We start from the raw sequence: 19,239 nt of genomic DNA, 5'->3' as shown, positions 1-19,239 counted from the left end.
AGAATATCCCGTCCAACACACTCCCATGTCATTGAAGTTTGTTTTGGATGATCCAGCAGCTTCCAACAACGGTCGCTCTACAGCTTCGCCGACGATTCCTTCCTCAACGCTGCTCGTTGGATGCAGACTTCGCTTGCAAGTCAGGTGCGTCTGCATTCTCATCTATCGCTTGACCTTCGCCACTAGCACTGGCCACACGCTTTGTCTGCAGCTCAAAATAGCTCTGAATAGAGCGCTGGCCCTCTGGATGTCGACGCTTCATTTTTTCTTTTCCACAAAGCGAAAGCATTGTCAAAACACGACCAACTAATTACTTTGTCAAAACAAACTCCAAAGGAAAATTTTACTCTGAGATCGAGGAATCCGGCGATGTAACTACAGTAGAGACTTTGTTGAACCCAGTTCAGTACGCTGTGTCCCAGCACTGCTTTCACACCTGGGCTAGTCACCGTCCTCAGTTCAGTACGCTGTGTCCCAGCACTACTTTCACACCTGGGCTAGTCACCGTCCTCGATCGGACCGTCAGGCGGATGCCAGGCATGCACTTGCACTGTGAGCGCTGGGCCTGGATCAACAAATTCTCTGTGCCCACATGGAATCTTTTTACTGGTTCCCGGGCATCCCGGGAACCGCCCTATGTACGCCCCTGGAAGCCTTGCTGAGTGGATGATCTGCGGCTGACCAAAAAATATTTGTTGAGGTCAGCGCCTGCTTCGCTCATCTTCTCTACTAGTCTACACAGTCACCGACTCTGTGCAACTAAAGTTTCTAAACGGGCAAAGGCCAGGTTCGTACTTTCGCGCCATCACTGCAGCAGGCAGGCATCAGTAGGCATTACCATGATTACGAATGCACGATAGTAGATCTACGACTACGTCCACGCTCTCACCGACAACGGAAGTGAAGACCAGATGACTGTGTGACTGATTTTGAGTCTGTGAGATCTGGCTGCATGCAGTGGGTCGTGGTACTGGTATTTACAGTGGGGAGTTTTAGCGACTCGTGAATGACTCGTGAATGAGATTGAGAGCGAAAACGAGTGACCCGTTCCCCATATGCCCATTGCCTAAATTTAGTTTTAGCAACTCGTTGATGCAGTCAACTTCGCTTATAACGACACTCGCTGGGGAATCAAAAAAGTGTCCGCGAAGTGTCGTTATACCCGAAGTCTCATTATGTATTACAGATGGAAGGGACTTTGCTCTGGGCATGGAAATGCTGTCGTTATTCGCGAATTGTCGTTATATCCGCAGTCGTTATTAGCGAAGTTGACTGTAGTTGATTATGCGCTAGCACTTGCAAGGTCTGTGCGCTAAAATGCATAGATCTACGTACCCAAAGGCAGAACAACAGGGACCAAAAATCTTTCTCGTAACTTGGAGTTTCGTGTTCATAAACACTCGAGTACTCATCAGACGATAAAACATAATGATGCTATTCGCTAGTTATATAGGGTAATTGTAACGCTTTGGCGGAGGGAATCAATATGCACGCACGAGTATAATTATGTCCTTCGAAATCAGTTCATTAGTTGTTTTGTCCACAGTTGTAGTCTTCGGGGTGCTGAGTCGAATGGTCTTGGTCCGAGGAAGCTGAGATGCTCCCCTCTTATTCCTCCTCTATTCCCAATCGAACTCGCGGACTTCCACCGAAACTGGGTGACTGCGCCCTACTAGATGGGGATTTGTATGCAAAATGTCACTAAAAGCGCCATTTCGTTCTTATAAGCATGGATGACCGCGATTGGCCCATATGTTGTAATCTTTTGGACGCGTGTGGAACAGCCACCCCGAGGACGTCTTTCCCCGTCTGGCCAATCACTCTCCACTCACAGGTGTCAACAAACACATCTCAGACCAGCCATGGTCTTGGGACGTGCTTTAAAGCCCTTCATGTTGATCGTCTCACTGTTCTTTACAGATCGCACCTCTCGGTTTGGGGATGTGGGGATGAAGCACCCCATACTAACGGTCTATACTGTCCTCTCTTGGTCACCACTCTCCCTATTACCTTTATTGTTCATGTAATGCGCTTTAGATTTTCTTCCGTTTTTGTCTTTTGGTGCGTCACCGGTGTTGTGAAACGACAAGTTCTCGAGAGTGAAAGGCCTTCTCGCTTGTGACATTGTGTTCGTTTCAATGCAGCTGTATCCCGACTCCGCCGTACCGCTGATGTTTACGACGTGGCATACGCTACAGGCGCTATGTGCGGTTTGCTGTGTGCGCTGTAGTTGTATGCTTTTCTCATATACGCTGTGACATTTTCACGCTATAACTACCTGGTGGTTTTAGTGTTAGTTGTTCAGTTGTTCCATTCATTGTTCATTGTTATTAGTCGATGGAAGTGAAATATACTGTTGAGAATAAATAGTCGTCCTCGTGCCGTGTGGGGTCGTTCGTTCCTGATACTATAGAGAACCAGAGGGTTCACAACAACCGGCATGGTGATACTGAGACCTATGGTCAGTGGAGTGCCTGTAGCCTCACCAGCACTGCTACTATCTGTGACTGTGGTGACCGCCATTCAATGTCTCGTCCTCCTCTAACCGTACCCCAACTCTCTCAGCTCTCTTTTTTCTGTCTTTTCTAACTCTTTTTTCTTTGTCAGCTTTCCTGGTGGTTATGTGCTTTTCAAGTAAAAAAAAATGTCTCGTCCTCCTCTAACCGTACCCCAACTCTCTCTCTCTCAGTCTCAGCTCTCTTTTTATCTGTCTTTTCTTACTCTTTTTTCTTTGTCAGCTTTCCTGGTGGTTATGTGCTTTTCAAGAAAAAAACCTTGAGTCGACTGGTTTTGGTCCGAAAAGGCTGCGATGTAGCGTTCGACCCTTTTAAGGCCGATTCACAATACAACTTTCTGCGACGCGACAATCGACTTGCGACACATGCGACGAGCTGCGACAGCGAAACACGGTTCACAATATTCTTCATGTTTAACGTTTGCGACATCCTCATGCACAAGTGGTACTATGCACGTGCACCCAGGGTCAAAACTGTACTCCATTTGTGTATGTCGCGTGTCGCATGTCGCAAAAGTTGAACTAACTTTCTTCAACTTCTGCAACAGGTGCATTACGACAGGCAGTTTCTTGTCGCAAATCGCATGTCGCGTCGCAGAAAGTTGTATTGTGAATCAATCGGGCTTTAAGCGAGATTCACAGAAGCTTTTTTGCGATGCGACACGCGGTGCAACATCCGCGAAACCGGGAAATCCCCAAATCGCAACCATCGCGGACCCCACGCAACTGCCGCAACACGGCCATCGCCGAAGTTGAGCTTGGCTCAACTTTTGCGATGCGACAAGCGATTTGGCGTACGATGTTGGCCTTTTCAATAGCAAAGTTGTACAAAGGTTCAAGAGTTACCTATAAATTTGTACAAGTTGTACCGAACCGCGCGAATACCTTGGTGACGTACCCAAATCAGCAAGACTTTGTCGCATCGCTGACTTCTTCTGTGAATGGTATTTCGCGAGTTCGCATCGCACGCGTCCATCGCAGATCGCGTCGCATCATCCGCATCGCAAAAAAAGCTTCTGTGAATCCCGCTTTAATCCCAATCGAACATGGCTGAACAAGCGGTCACATGCTCGTGTGTACACTAGTCACCTGGTCACCGTTCCTGCAGGCTACAACTAATTACTTACAGCATGTTTGAGCGAGTTTCTGTCACTCGAGTTGAACCTTGGTGTGAAAGTTGTCGCCTGCACCCCGAAGACTACAACTGGTGAAAATTGGATTTTAGGCTTAACACAAGACTTACACCCTTTTCCTTAGCACTGTAACCATGAAGTTGGTTGCTCCAACGAGGAGCACACGCTTCTTGCCGAACTTGACACTTGACTGACTCACGACTGCCATCCGGAGCACACGAGGAGCACGTCGAACCTTCCGCTCAGCAAACCTGAAAGAAAGCACCACTCCCTGCTCAATACACAGTGTTTCGGGGAATTCACCCCTCATCAGTTGAGCTTGAGTAGGCTGAGGAAGATTGTGGCTGAAAAGCACCACTTATATACTGCTCTCCAGGCCAAACCATCACCAGGGATACAAACTTACAGAGACACTTTGTTTCCAGCGCGACAAACACCTCGTGAGTCCCCCAGGTAGCAGCGTGAGTCAGAGTCGCTCATGGAGTGGTGCTAAACAGACGTTGAGAGCCAGTATAGCTATTCACAACGCTGTCACCTCCAACAACTAGTCGCACGTCCGCGTGAGGGACAACAATACGAACTTAGAAGTTGCGACTTCGGCGGTAATAGTCATGAAGGTGGTTGCTCCAAGGAGGAGCACACGCTTCTTGCCGAACTTGACACTTGACTGACTCACGACTGCCATCCGGAGCACACGAGGAGCACGTCGAACCTTCCGCTCGGCAAACCTGAAAGAAAGCACCACTCCCTGCTCAATACACAGTGTTTCGGGGAATTCACCCCTCATCAGTTGAGCTTGAGTAGGCTGAGGAAGATTGTGGCTGAAAAGCACCACTTATATACTGCTCTCCAGGCCAAACCATCACCAGGGATACAAACTTACAGAGACGCTTTGTTTCCAGCGCGACAAACACCTCGTGAAGCCCCAGGTAGCAGCGTGAGTCAGAGTCGCTCATGGAGTGGTGCTAAACAGACGTTGAGAGTCAGTATAGCTATTCACAACGCTGTCACCTCCAACAACTAGTCGCACGTCCGCGTGAGGGACAACAATACGAACTTAGAAGTTGCGACTTCGGCGATAATAGTCATGAAGTTGGTTGCTCCAACTAGGAGCACACGCTTCTTGCCGAACTTGACACTTGACTGACTCACGACTGCCATCCGGAGCACACGAGGAGCACGTCGAACCTTCCGCTCGGCAAACCTGAAAGAAAGCACCACTCCCTGCTCAATACACAGTGTTTCGGGGAATTCACCCCTCATCAGTTGAGCTTGAGTAGGCTGAGGAAGATTGTGGCTGAAAAGCACCACTTATATACTGCTCTCCAGGCCAAACCATCACCAGGGATACAAACTTACAGAGACGCTTTGTTTCCAGCGCGACAAACACCTCGTGAAGCCCCAGGTAGCAGCGTGAGTCAGAGTCGCTCATGGAGTGGTGCTAAACAGACGTTGAGAGCCAGTATAGCTATTCACAACGCTGTCACATCCAACAACTAGTCGCACGTCCGCGTGAGGGACAACAATACGAACTTAGAAGTTGCGACTTCGGCGGTAATAGTCATGAAGTTGGTTTCTCCAACGAGGAGCACACGCTTCTTGCCGAACTTGACACTTGACTGACTCACGACTGCCATCCGGAGCACACGAGGAGCACGTCGAACCTTCCGCTCGGCAAACCTGAAAGAAAGCACCACTCCCTGCTCAGGGAGTGGTGCTTTCTTTCAGGTTTCTTCTAAGTTCGTATTGTTGTCCCTCACGCGGACGTGCGACCAGTTGTTGGAGGTGACAGCGTTGTGAATAGCTATACTGGCTCTCAACGTCTGTTTAGCACCACTCCATGAGCGACTCTGACTCACGCTGCTACCTGGGGCTTCACGAGGTGTTTGTCGCGCTGGAAACAAAGCGTTTCTGTAAGTTTGTATCCTTGGTGATGGTTTGGCCTGGAGAGCAGTATATAAGTGGTGCTTTTCAGCCACAATCTTCCTCAGCCTACTCAAGCTCAACTGATGAGGGGTGAATTCCCCGAAACACTGTGTATTGAGCAGGGAGTGGTGCTTTCTTTCAGGTTTGCCGAGCGGAAGGTTCGACGTGCTCCTCGTGTGCTCCGGATGGCAGTCGTGAGTCAGTCACGTGTCAAGTTCGGCAAGAAGCGTGTGCTCCTCGTTGGAGCAACCAACTTCATGACTATTATCGCCGAAGTCGCAACTTCTAAGTTCGTATTGTTGTCCCTCACGTGGACGTGCGACTAGTTGTTGGAGGTGACAGCGTTTTGAATAGCTATACTGGCTCTCAACGTCTGTTTAGCACCACTCCATGAGCGACTCTGACTCACGCTGCTACCTGGGGCTTCACGAGGTGTTTGTCGCGCTGGAAACAAAGCGTCTCTGTAAGTTTGTATCCCTGGTGATGGTTTGGCCTGGAGAGCAGTATATAAGTGGTGCTTTTCAGCCACAATCTTCCTCAGCCTACTCAAGCTCAACTGATGAGGGGTGAATTCCCCGAAACACTGTGTATTGAGCAGGGAGTGGTGCTTTCTTTCAGGTTTGCCGAGCGGAAGGTTCGACGTGCTCCTCGTGTGCTCCGGATGGCAGTCGTGAGTCAAGTCAAGTGTCCAGTTCGGCAAGAAGCGTGTGCTCCTCGTTGGAGAAACCAACTTCATGACTATTACCGCCGAAGTCGCAACTTCTAAGTTCGTATTGTTGTCCCTCACGCGGACGTGCGACTAGTTGTTGGAGGTGACAGCGTTGTGAATAGCTATACTGGCTCTCAACGTCTGTTTAGCACCACTCCATGAGCGATTCTGACTCACGCTGCTACCTGGGGCTTCACGAGGTGTTTGTCGCGCTGGAAACAAAGTGTCTCTGTTAGTTTGTATCCCTGGTGATGGTTTGGCCTGGAGAGCAGTATATAAGTGGTGTTTTTCAGCCACAATCTTCCTCAGCTTACTCAAGCTCAACTGATGAGGGGTGAATTCCCCGAAACACTGTGTATTGAGCAGGGAGTGGTGCTTTCTTTCAGGTTTGCCGAGCGGAAGGTTCGACGTGCTCCTCGTGTGCTCCGGATGGCAGTCGTGAGTCAAGTCAAGTGTCAAGTTCGGCAAGAAGCGTGTGCTCCTCGTTGGAGCAACCAACTTCATGACTATTACCGCCGAAGTCGCAACTTCTAAGTTCGTATTGTTGTCCCTCACGCGGACGTGCGACTAGTTGTTGGAGGTGACAGCGTTGTGAATAGCTATACTGGCTCTCAACGTCTGTTTAGCACCACTCCATGAGCGACTCTGACTCACGCTGCTACCTGGGGCTTCACGAGGTGTTTGTCGCGCTGGAAACAAAACGTCTCTGTAAGTTTGTATCCCTGGTGATGGTTTGGCCTGGAGAGCAGTATATAAGTGGTGCTTGTCAGCCACAATCTTCCTCAGCCTACTCAAGCTCAACTGATGAGGGGTGAATTCCCCGAAACACTGTGTATTGAGCAGGGAGTGGTGCTTTCTTTCAGGTTTGCCGAGCGGAAGGTTCGACGTGCTCCTCGTGTGCTCCGGATGGCAATCGTAAGTCAGTCAAGTGTCAAGTTCGGCAAGAAGCGTGTTCTCCTCGTGGGAGCAACCAACTTCATGACTATTATCGCCGAAGTCGCAACTTCTAAGTTCGTATTGTTGTCCCTCACGTGGACGTGCGACTAGTTCTTGGAGGTGACAGCGTTGTGAATAGCTATACTGGCTCCCAACGTCTGTTTAGCACCACTCCATGAGCGACTCTGACTCACGCTGCTACCTGGGGCTTCACGAGGTGTTTGTCGCCCTGGAAACAAAGCGTCTCTGTAAGTTTGTATCCCTGGTGATTGTTTGGCCTGGAGAGCAGTATATAAGTGGTGCTTTTCAGGCACAATCTTCCTCAGCCTACTCAAGCTCAACTGATGAGGGGTGAATTCCCCGAAACACTGTGTATTGAGCAGGGAGTGGTGCTTTCTTTCAGGTTTGCCGAGCGGAAGGTTCGACGTTCTCCTCGTGTGCTCCGGATGGCAGTCGAGAGTCAGTCAAGTGTCAAGTTCGGCAAGAAGCGTGTGCTCCTCGTTTGAGCAACCAACTTCATGACTATTACCGCCGAAGTCGCAACTTCTAAGTTCGTACTGTAACCATGTAAACTATATTTTGCACCTCAGTGTTTGTTCTCTGTCCACCCTGCACTCACTCGTTGCGCACACATCCGCACACTCACTCATACGTGTACACCACTATTGAACACGTGAACACTGCCAGTGGGGGCCACCACAGCACAGCGCCCCAACTTATTGTCTTTGCACACAATTCCGCGGTCATGACTATCTCTTAGCCTGTCAAACCCTATATATAGGGTTTTCAGCCGCGCGTTCTATCTTGAGCTCTCTTGAGAGCCCACTTGGCTGCTATGGCAACTAGACGCCTGGGCCTACATACGTAGAATGTACGTACGGTTCTCTTGCTGAAGACCGTGATCATTTTGTTGCTGTTTTCTTCGAGTACGGTTAGTTTTAGTGCAGCGCTGTCGTAACATTTTCTAGACCCTATATCTAGGGTTTGATTTTTCACGATGGAGGAAGAGCAACTTGAGTTAGTGGAGACGAACTCGGGCGATGAGAATGTTCCTGGCGACCTGGTGTCGACTCAGGATGATGATGTCGATGTTCCAGCAGCGTCGGATGCTCCTGAAGAAGAAGGCGAAGCATCAACAGCGGCTGTCGCAGCTGCCGCTCCCGCCATTGCCGTTTCTGCATCAGCTGATCCACACGTGGGTCGGAAGCAGCAAATGTGGCGACACTCGCGCACGTCGTAGGAGCGCTCCTGCTAACATCAATGGCAATGCAGTGAAAATATCAAAAAAAAACACAAGTGAAACTGTGTGTATTGTGTGCCCAGTTGTGAGGACTGATCAAACCCTTTCTTTAGGGGTCCTAACCCTATATATAGGGTCTTTATGTGTAGCGTTATGTCAAACCCTATATATAGGGTTTCCTGGTGACAGGCTAAGAGATACCGAACCATTGCCTAGTCTAACCAAAAACTCCAGCTACGTACAACCAGAAAACCACGCCCGACCATTATGCATCCGCACACTCTAGAATAATCAAATCACTAGAATAATCAAAGCGATGATGTATGAAATTACATGATGATTACTGGGGTGGGTGGGTGGGCACTCTCACTCAACTCTCCGCACAAAGACAAAAGAGGCCGACCCTGCACTCGTCACCTCCTTTTATCCCACACCGTGCTCCCTCGTACCCGTTCCCGGGTGGACAGAGAACACTACTTCTCTGCTAATTCTTATACTGTGACGTCAACCGCAGAGAAGTGACATTTCTCTGTCCACCCTGCACTCACTCGTTGCGCACACATCCGCACACTCACTCATACGTGTACACCACTATTGAACACGTGAACACTGCCAGTGGGGGCCACCACAGCACAGCAGCAAAGCATAGCCAGGGGCCTCTAATCTAGTGCCAGCTAACGGCACTAGATGGCAAGAGCATATTGTCCAGACTCTCTTTGATGTAGGAGTTGACTGCTTCACTGTGCCAGCCACCATGCCGTTTCAACAGTCGCTGTGGAACCTTGGCTGCGGCCGCTGCCGTCGTACCCCCCGATCGGAGGCTGTGCAGGCCGAACATCTCTGCCTGTAGGCCTGCTCCTGACACTGCCTCTAGGAACAGCTCTCTTGCTCTGGAGTACTGGAGTGACCCTTTCTTCGTCTTCCAGCCAGACTTCGCTTTCACCAAGTTACTCAGCAAATGATCATCAGCTTGAAGGTTCGTTTCTTCGATCAGCCTCTGCGTCAGAGCTACCGCTCCCAGCTCACCAGGCTGCGTGCTTATGAGGACCAAGCTGCCTTCTCTGAGCTGGTCATTCTTGCGCTTATCCAAACGAACCTCCATGTAGTCTTGACGGAATGCAATGTCCCGCACCCGGATTCTCGCCAAATCGTCCCACCTCATGAAGCCAGCAAATCCAATGGCAAACATAACCGCTGTCCGCAGCTTCAGACAATCGTCGCTCCCGGCAAGTTGACCCACGATCGTAGCCACCTGCTTCTTGTTGAGGGGCTCTTTCCGCCTGGGGGTGCAAGCTAACCTCCTTTTTGCCGCTGCTGCAATCTGCTCCACCATGGCATTGACAGGAAGCTGTACGCATGCCTTCTGATGAGCCCATTTGATTGCGGACAGAGCTGCAGAAATTGGGCTTGCGGATGCGCTCGTCTCTACGAGGTGGATCAGGTACAAACTGACTGCCACCGGTGTAGCGGGTATCGCCACAAACCCATGCTCCATAGCCCAGCTTTTCCAACGCGAAAATGCCGACTTGTAGGTCTTCACCGTAGATGACGCATGTGTCTCCATCACCAAGTCCTTGGCTCGTTCCGACAAACTCACTAGGCCCTTGCCTTCAGCTACTTCCTGTAGCTCCTTCCAGCACCCCTGGTCCCAGATCTCTAAAATTTTTAGCAAGCACATGGAAAGAACCACAATATAAGCCTCGTTATTCAGACCGCACAAGCTTGTGCTCCAGCTACAAGCCTCCTCCTATGCCATGTTACATAATAATGGCTAACATGCACCAGCCATACACAACCACATGACCTGCCAAAAAATACAGCTCACAACATTAATAATAATAATAATAATAATAAGCAAGAACCAAAACAAGACTTCCCTGTGTTGATATGTTGACAGCTCCGTGGTGCAAGATCCACCTACACATTCCCTCCGGACCCTCCAGCCTGCCTCAGGCTATGCACCCTGTGCGTCTTACAGAACTAGCCTCTAGATTCTGCAGCCAATCAACAACACATAGCAGAACACAGAACCTTCTGCAGATACCTAGACATCATGTCCCACCGCGCTGACACCCCATGATACTACTGGACCTGGCTGCCATGACTTCACACCTTGGAACATGCAAAACACAGCTAATAATAATACAAGGCAAGTACCAAACCAGACTTCCCTCTGTTGGTATGTTGGCAGCTCCTTGGCGCTGGATCCACCAGCACAGCCCCCAGGACCGTCCAGCCTGCCTCAGGCTATGCACCATGTGCGTCTTGCAGAACTAGCCTCTAGAATCTGCAGCCAATCAACAACCAACACACAGCAAAACACAGAACCATCTGCAGACACCTTGTCTTTAAGTTCAATATCATTCCCGACATTCTGTCTCACAGCACCGACAGCCCATGATACTACAGAACCTGATTGCCATGACTTCACACCTTGGCACCTTCCCATCAAACCAATTCCATTGGCAAGAGCCACTGTCAAACAGACCTGATATTCTAGGCAGGAAAATAAAACTCCTCACCAACGTGGAGCTTTCAGTACCTTTGAATAAGTATGGCCACCACCATGCAGATGTCCATTTTGGGACAACCAATGTCCCATGACTGACAATCACTGAAATTCTGCTAATAACGTCTCCAATAAGGTAAATGGGGGGGCACAACCATAAGTTCTCCCCTTCCCAGCACATCGTGAAAGCATCCACGGCCAAACATCCTGGATTCCACCAACGTGAGCAGAAACGAGGCAACTGTGCCGACTCTGCACTGGCAAAGCAGTCAACAGTGTGCGGGCCCCACAAACCGTCTATCTCGTCGAATACCTCAGACGACAATTTCCAGTCATCAGTATCCACTACCTTGGATAAAAAATCTGCCAGAACATTCTCCTCCCTTGGAACCCATTCTGGCACAAGTCGAATGCAATTTTGCCTGCAAAACCTGAAAATCCGACATGCAATCTCCTGCAGTTCTGGAACTTTGCTGCCCACCTGCAGAATACGAGCTGCCGCCTGATTATCCGTCCGGTGCCTACATTCCTTGCCTGCCAATTCTTGGACCACCGATTGCAGCACCAACTCGGTAGCCCTCAATTCCCTCCACGTAGAACTCTTCTGAGCCTCTAACACCTCTTCTGGCCAATTCCCTCTTGCAATCGTTTCCCCGCAGGACACCGCAAAACCTCCCCAGGCTACATCGCTAGCATCTGACCACGTGTCTACAACTGCTGTTATCTTTGGATCACCCACAACCAATCTTCCATGAAACTCATTGAAACAATACCACCAGAAGCTCACTTCTGCATAAGCCTCATCAGACCACTCCTGTCTATGAAACCAGCTTTTCCTCCTGAGAATCATGTCATACAATGCCCTGGTTCTCAACCTTGCAACTGGCCCAATGGCGAAAGACATTGAAATGATGAACCCAGCCAGCCTAGCACACTCTTTGGCATTCGGTCTCCTCTTGCTATGCAAAACCCTCAAATGCTCCAAAAACCTCAGAACTCTTGCCTCCGCCACACTTACTCTCCCGTGAACCAGGTCCAACACAAAACCCAGAATGGTAGGCTTCTGAGAAGGCACAAGACACGATTTCTCCACATTGATCTTCCAACCCGCTCTTTCCAACGTTTCCGTGAGCACACCTGCTACCCTCACTGTCTCTTCCACAGTGCCCGCTCCTGCAGAGCCATCGTCAAAGAACATCATGCACTTAATGCCCTGAGCCCTCCAGTAACGAACCATCACACGGACCAGTTTGTTAAAAAGATACGGAGCAGTGGAGAGCCCAAACGGCAATGACTTGAAACAATAAAATTCACCTCCCCATGAGAAACCCAAATATTTCCAATGGTCCCTTGCCATATCAACATGGTGATAACCACTCTTCAAATCGAATGTTACAACAAAGTCGTCTTTCTGAAAAAGCTTCACTGCCATCCTGATATCATCCAATTTAAACCTGAATTTTGCCAAACATTCATTCACTTGCCTCAAGTCTAAAATCAGTCTCAGCTTCCTAGCACCTTCCACCACTCCCAGCGGGCTAACACAATTTAACTCAGATTCGTTTACTTTCATCGCACTCCCGCAGTCTACCAGCCCCTTCACTGCCTCATCAACAAATTGTACATGCTTCCAACAGCTTTTCTGATTCCTTAAAAAACCAGACGGAGGGTCTGTTACAAACGGCAACGCATAACCGACCTCCAAAATACTAATAATCCAAGATGAAGCCCCCATCTCCCTCCAAAACGGTATGCACCGCTTCAATCTCCCATGCATCACAGTTTCACCCTCTGCCCAGATTTCCCCTTCCCCTTCCCCTTCCGCACCATATCCGCTTTCAGCCACAACATCTGAATAAGTTTGAACACTCTTTTCATCATCCTCATCCTCATCATCATCAACAACATGCACATCAAACTTATCTTGTTCATCGTGGCTGCTGTTGCTGTTGCATCGGGAATGACCTGGCAGGTGCTGGGCCTGGGGCAGGCTGCGTGCAGTCCCTCTGCACGTGCCCCTTCCCTCCGCACCGCCAACAGGCCAGCTCCTTGAACGGGGCGCCGAATCCGGGTGGCTTCGGTGCGGCCGGCATGGTCTGAGCTCGAGCAGCCGCTCCGAGCCCGACCCCGGCTGGGCGGCCTCCTGGAAAGGGCTTGCCACTGCTCCTCTTCCCCTCCTTGGCCTCCGCCCTGGCCCTCCTCATCCTCCGCTCATCGTCCGTATCGGACCCGCACTCCATTTTACCATCATAAATGTTTGCGGCCGACCACCCTTCGGCGTCCGCAAACAGCAATAACTTGACTCGCCGCTGGAGGACGCTCTCACCTTCCTCTATGTTTCTGGCGATGTCCTTCTCGCCTCGACGCTCTGCCTTCTGCCTTGCCTTGGCTAGAGGCTCCAACGCCTTACTTATCACGCAGAACTGCTCCTCGTGAGCCTTGGCCTTCCAACTTCTCTTTCTTGCCGCCGCCATCCTCTCGTCCTGTCTCTCCCTCTTCACCTGCTTACTTTCCTTGCTCCTCTTGCTCTTCTTGCTGTTTCTCCTCTTGCTACTTCTACTCCTGCCACTTCTCCTGCTCCTCTCTGACTCACTCTCGCTCTCACTGTCACTCCTATCCTCTCTTTTCCTCTTACGACTAGACTTCTCCAACTTCCTCTCCAACGTCTCCAATCTCGCAGCCATCTCTCTCATCCTCCTACTCTCCTCAACATACCCTTCACTCTCACTACCACTACCACTCGGCGACACACTTCTCGACATTCTTTTCACAAAATAAAACTTTCAAATTAAATAATTCACAAACTCTCACTCAACTCTCCGCACAAAGACAAAAGAGGCCGACCCTGCACTCGTCACCTCCTTTTATCCCACACCGTGCTCCCTCGTACCCGTTCCCGGGTGGACAGAGAACACTACTTCTCTGCTAATTCTTATACTGTGACGTCAACCGCAGAGAAGTGACATTTTTGTTCGCCCTCTCTCCTTCTCTTTTCTTACACATACTGACGTAGATTTTTTATATTTATTTATTTCACCTTCCCGTGGCCATGGAATATAGGCCAATATGGAGGGAAGGGGGGGGGGGGGGCGATAGCCAGCCATGACAGTAAGCAAAAACAATGCAAAACAATTACAAATTACTGGAGGCAATAACCTACACAGGGCGAGGCAAAGAGAAAAGAAACAAATCTGGATGAAGAATTAGCAGTTCTTAGAACACAAACTTCATGTTGGCCTTTTATCACACTCAAATTTCAGAACTGCATGTGTGTTCACCACTATTGAGTATTGTTTTTACTACATGTATATACGTTCACTTTGTACATCAACTTGTTTAGAACCGTGATATTCTTGGTCCACCACCCAGTGATGTGCTCTTACTGATGAACGTCACAAGAAAACGGTCACACATGCACTCAAAAGTAGCGGTTCCGCTGAAGCGACGCCGCAGCTAGCAGGAGCGGAAATGCCATGGCAACTGCGAGAAGCAGAACTACCGCTGTAGCGGAAACTCAAATCCGCTGCCTCCAAAACTTTTGGGAGCGGCACTCTCGCTTCTGCGGTTTCGCTTCATCGGAAAACACGACGGTCTGCTGATTACAGTCCATTCAGAAAAGGATGAGCGCTGGCTCTGCTGATCTGGAGAGCTCTCATGTTTGGCGATTTTGTGGTACACTGTGCAGTGCCGCGCGATTCGAAACTTGAAAAAGGGTCCAAAAAAGGCACCTCAGCTGGGGTTCGAAACGCAAATGTACTGTTATGCAAGTGGAGTGAACGGCCTGGATTTTCATGGCTTTTACCCAATTCAGTGCTTTGTGGGCAAAACCTGGCCGAAATCCTATTCTTGTTATGGCTTGCTTTTTGCAGAAATAGACTTCAAAAACACAATTGGAAGAGCATTCCATGGGGGATTGCCAAAAAAATTGTGACGAAAACTCAAAATTTGACCCATTTATGGCCAAAAGCTAGGATATCATCTTTTTCTAAATAGACTGTGGGGAGGTTTTGCTCTACGTTATTACGTATGAAAATCCGGATGTTGTACGCGCCGGGGATCGAGGGCAACTTTCATACGTAAATTTCTCTATGGATTTCCTACGTTGGTCCTCCGTAGGTCTTTTTGAAAAATTTTCGCATTTTCCGGATATATCCATGACATTCCTTTTTTGGTGTGGTAGTAGGTGGAAACAAATTTTGTTGCTCCACCAATCGGCTCCTTACTTTTGTTTTGTTTGTCGAGCACTGACCAAGGAAGCACAGCTATGGCTGACTCAACCCTAGACCTAGCCCTGATCGAGTTCAATGTGTTGCAGCAGGTAGCCAAGGACGCCCGAATTCCAGGATGGGACGACCTATCCAGGGCGGACCTCGCGTTCGCTCTCCGTAAGCAGGGCCAGGTAGCCAGCGCACCAGCCAGAGGAGCGCCATCTGAAACCGGTATGGTACCAATTGTATCAGAACTGTTAGACGTAGTCCGAGCACTTTCAAATGAGATTTCGCAACTACGAAATGTGATTGAAACAAGTAAGTCTTCGCAAGAAAACTTCGAAGCCCAATTGTCACGATTGCGGGAAGAGATGGGGGAGCTCAAAAGTCAGCAAGTGCGAGCCCCGGGAGTGCCACTAACCACTCGGTACCAACCGAATACGTACGCTGCCACCCTTTCACGTGCATCTACTACAGAGCCCAATGTACAAGTAGGTCCAAATATGTACACTTCTACCATTCCTGGCGCATCCTCTACAGAGCCCATTAATGCATTGTACAAGTAGGTTCCCAGTACGCACCTACCGCACCCAAACATGGCACGCGAATGACCAGCTCTGGCACTCCTGGTGACACTGACCGTAATGGTTGGCAGTATCCTCCACGCCGACACATGACTCGTGCTCCCGCACTGCAGCGTTCTATTACATCACAGTACAAAAAGCCGATGTCCAGTAAGCGAGGCAGCCTCCAGGGGGCAGAAAGGATCAAGCGGAAGTGCTTCTACCTCGGAAATGTCGATCCTGGGTGTGAGGCTGACTCTATCAGGGAGTGGTGCAAAAAGAAAGCAGTTGACGTCCTCAGTTGCTCAATTTCGGAGTCCAAGTACTTTGGTACTGCTTATGCTCACCTTGTCGTTCCGGCTGAGCATGCTGACCAGGTTCTCGAAGAAGATTTCTGGCCAAGCAAAGTTTCCATCAGGGAATGGAGATTTGCATCTGACAGCATAACCTTGGATCAGTCTGCTAGTAACTAAACCATGCAATTGGACCCATACCCACCTTCCTCACTGAACCCACACGCACACCCATTCTTTCCTACCAGACACTCCCTTCCCACTCACCAGCATTCTACACCACCCCAGCTCACACTCCTATCAACAAACTGTCGTTCTGTAGTGAATAAGTGTACAGAGCTTACTATTGTTGCTGAAGAGTGGCAGCCTGACATAATCTGCCTAACTGAAATCTGGCTCGACCCGAATATTGCACTTAATATTACGCGTTATGACACCTTCCGGAGGGACAGGCCCCCTGCAGAGAATAAGTCCGGGACAAGTGCAAGAGGTTATGGTGGTGTCGCTATCCTTGTTCGACAGAATAAGTTTAAGTCTGTTGCCATGCGTCTCGATCTAGCTCGCGATGGGTGCGAAGCCGTTTGGGTTCAACTGCAGCCGTATCCGGCTGCAGCTGAGCCGATCCTCCTCTGCTGCAGTTATCGTCCACCTTCTGCTAAGCCAACAGATATAGCAAGGTACTGCCAGACTCTCGAAGACGTACTCATTACTCTTCCTCTTTCATCTTCTCACGTTATCTTGACAGGTGATTTTAACAGCAAGCACACGTCATGGTGTTCGACAGATTCCACCAATACTGCCGGTGCTGAATTGTATCGCACGCTCAGTCCATTTGGTCTTCACAAACTCGTCAACACATGTACATACACGTCACCCTCTGGTGTCCAAGCCTGCTTGGATTTGGTGTTTAGTAACCGTGCCAATCTCTCGTCTTGCGTCGAAACTGACTGCCCTCTGGGCGCCTCAGACCATGCCATTGTGTACTGCCAGTTCGACATCCCCCTGCCTCAGTCTCCCCGCGAAACAACGTCTCAAGCTCAGGAGCCTAACCCTATGTCTTTCGATCTCCGACACGTCACACCTGCTGTGTGGGAGGCGGTCAATGCAGACTTAGACTCAGTACCTTGGAACTCATTAATATCCTCAGACGTGGACAGTGCACGTAGTAACCTGCACTGGCAGTGTCCTGCAGACTGTGCTGTCCAAGTATGTTCCCCTTCATAGCTCCCGCAAACCAAATCGAACTCCCTCAACCCCAGGGTCTACGCGCAAATATCATCCATGGGTTTCCACTGAACTATGCAAGGCTATCAAGTTGAAGCGTGACCTATTCAGCCTCTCCAAAAAATTCCCTACGGACTACAACCTATCAGCATATAAGGCACAGCGGAACCAGGTGAGACATCTCTCCCGCTGGTGCCACCGCCAGTACATTCGTTCAATCAAAACAACACTTACCTCAGGCAGCACTACGCTTCACCAGTTTGTCCGCAGTCAGCGATCGCACAAAGTAAAACCTGGCATCCCTGACATTGAAAGCCCTGATGGGCTGCTGGTGTCTGACAGCTTCCAAAAAGCAACCATCCTCAACAAGCAGTTTACCTCTGTCGCAGTGCCTGATGACCCACGTTTAGTAATACCCCCTCTCTAATATGACACTCGTCTTACTCGCCAATTCACCCGCGTTCATATCACTTCAGCAGATGTTCGTAAAGCCATCTCAAACCTGAAATCTGGGAAAGCGCCAGGGCTAGACGGTATCACGAACAATATGATAAAGAAGCTAGCTCCTGCGATTTCTTTTCCACTTAGCCGCCTATTTAAGTTAACCTCTCCTTTACCACAGGCAAGTTCCCTACTGACTGGAAACTGGCTAAAATTGTGCCTATTTACAAGTGCAAAGGCAGCAAATCTCAAGCTAGTAACTATCGCCCAATTTCCCTCCTATCCTGTATTTCCAAACTTTGTGAACGGCTCTTCTTCAATCAATTATATAATCATATTTCTCGTGCTCTGGATCCCGCGCAATCTGGGTTTCGTCGTGGTGACTCGACCGTTCTACAGCTCACCAAGCTGATCCAAAACATTGCCGACCATCGCCATATGGGGCGGAAAGTTGCCATGTGCTTTTTCGACCTCGAGAAAGCTTTCGACACCGTGTGGCACCGTGCATTACTTGCTAAAATCTCCAAAGTTTTTGGTGTGTGTGACTCAGAGCTTGAGTGGATTACAGACTACCTATCCGACAGAACGCAAGTTGTCTTTGTAGGTGGACTTCTCTCAGATGCTTCACCTGTTCTGTCCGGAGTGCCCCAGGGATCCATCCTAGGGCCCCTCCTTTTCCTAGTGTATATAAATGATCTTCCCAGTCATGTTGAAGGTGTGTCCTTATTTGCTGACGATACTGCACTGCTCCGGTTCAATGAGGGTCTAGACAGGCTGCGAGACAGTCTCCAGCGCGGTATCAACGAAGTCCATCAGTGGATGACTACCTGGAGACTAAGACCTAATATCGGCAAGACTGAGATATTATTCCTGCCGAACTCAGAGCCAACCTATGCATTCACTCTTCCCGGATCCCTCTCAGACCTCACAGTGGTAAAACAACACAAACATCTTGGTTTGGTCATTGACTCAGACTTATCGTTTAGTAGACATGTCGACTATATCTGTAGCAAAGTCAGTAAAGCTGTTGGCCACCTCGTGTCTCACTGCTCCCACCTACCGCTTGAATGCATTCGCCTTTTTTATCATTGCTATATTCTCCCCATTTTTCTCTATTGCTCAACCGCCTGGTCATCCCTACTAAGCAAATCGTTAATGAGTACCCTGGAAGTCCACAATAAGAGGATACTCAAAGTCCTTTTCCGCAAACCATCATACTTTCCTTCTGCCGAGCTGTATGATATGTTTAACACCTTCCCTATCTCTAGTCAAGCGGATCGAAAACTGTGTATTGTTGTTCATTCTATTCATCTCGACAAAGCCCCGCCACACTTGCGTAAATATAACTGGTTTCTTCCCACTCGTCCTACGCGCAATCCCTGCACTTTACCTAAAGCCCGAACCTCAGCTTATACCAGATCTCCGTTTTTCGCTGCCTATTCTCTCTGGCTGGCCCTGCCTCTATCAGTAAAATCGTCTTGTACGCTAAAGGATTTCAAGGCCAACATGAAGCTCGTGTTCTAATAACTGCTAATTCTTCAT

At 49.4% G+C, this 19,239-nt stretch overlaps 1 protein-coding gene across 1 annotated transcript in view; it reads right to left on the bottom strand.

Moving 5' to 3' along the window:
- Positions 1-19,239, bottom strand: part of LOC135810400 (CUB and sushi domain-containing protein 1-like) — a 187,479-nt gene that overhangs the window by 112,578 nt on the left and 55,662 nt on the right. The gene's annotated exons all lie outside the window — the stretch shown is intronic.

Source organism: Sycon ciliatum, chromosome 2, assembly GCF_964019385.1.
Source record: "Sycon ciliatum chromosome 2, ocSycCili1.1, whole genome shotgun sequence".
Classification (NCBI taxonomy): Eukaryota; Metazoa; Porifera; class Calcarea; order Leucosolenida; family Sycettidae; genus Sycon; species Sycon ciliatum.
This window is presented reverse-complemented; position numbering and strand designations above follow the sequence as displayed.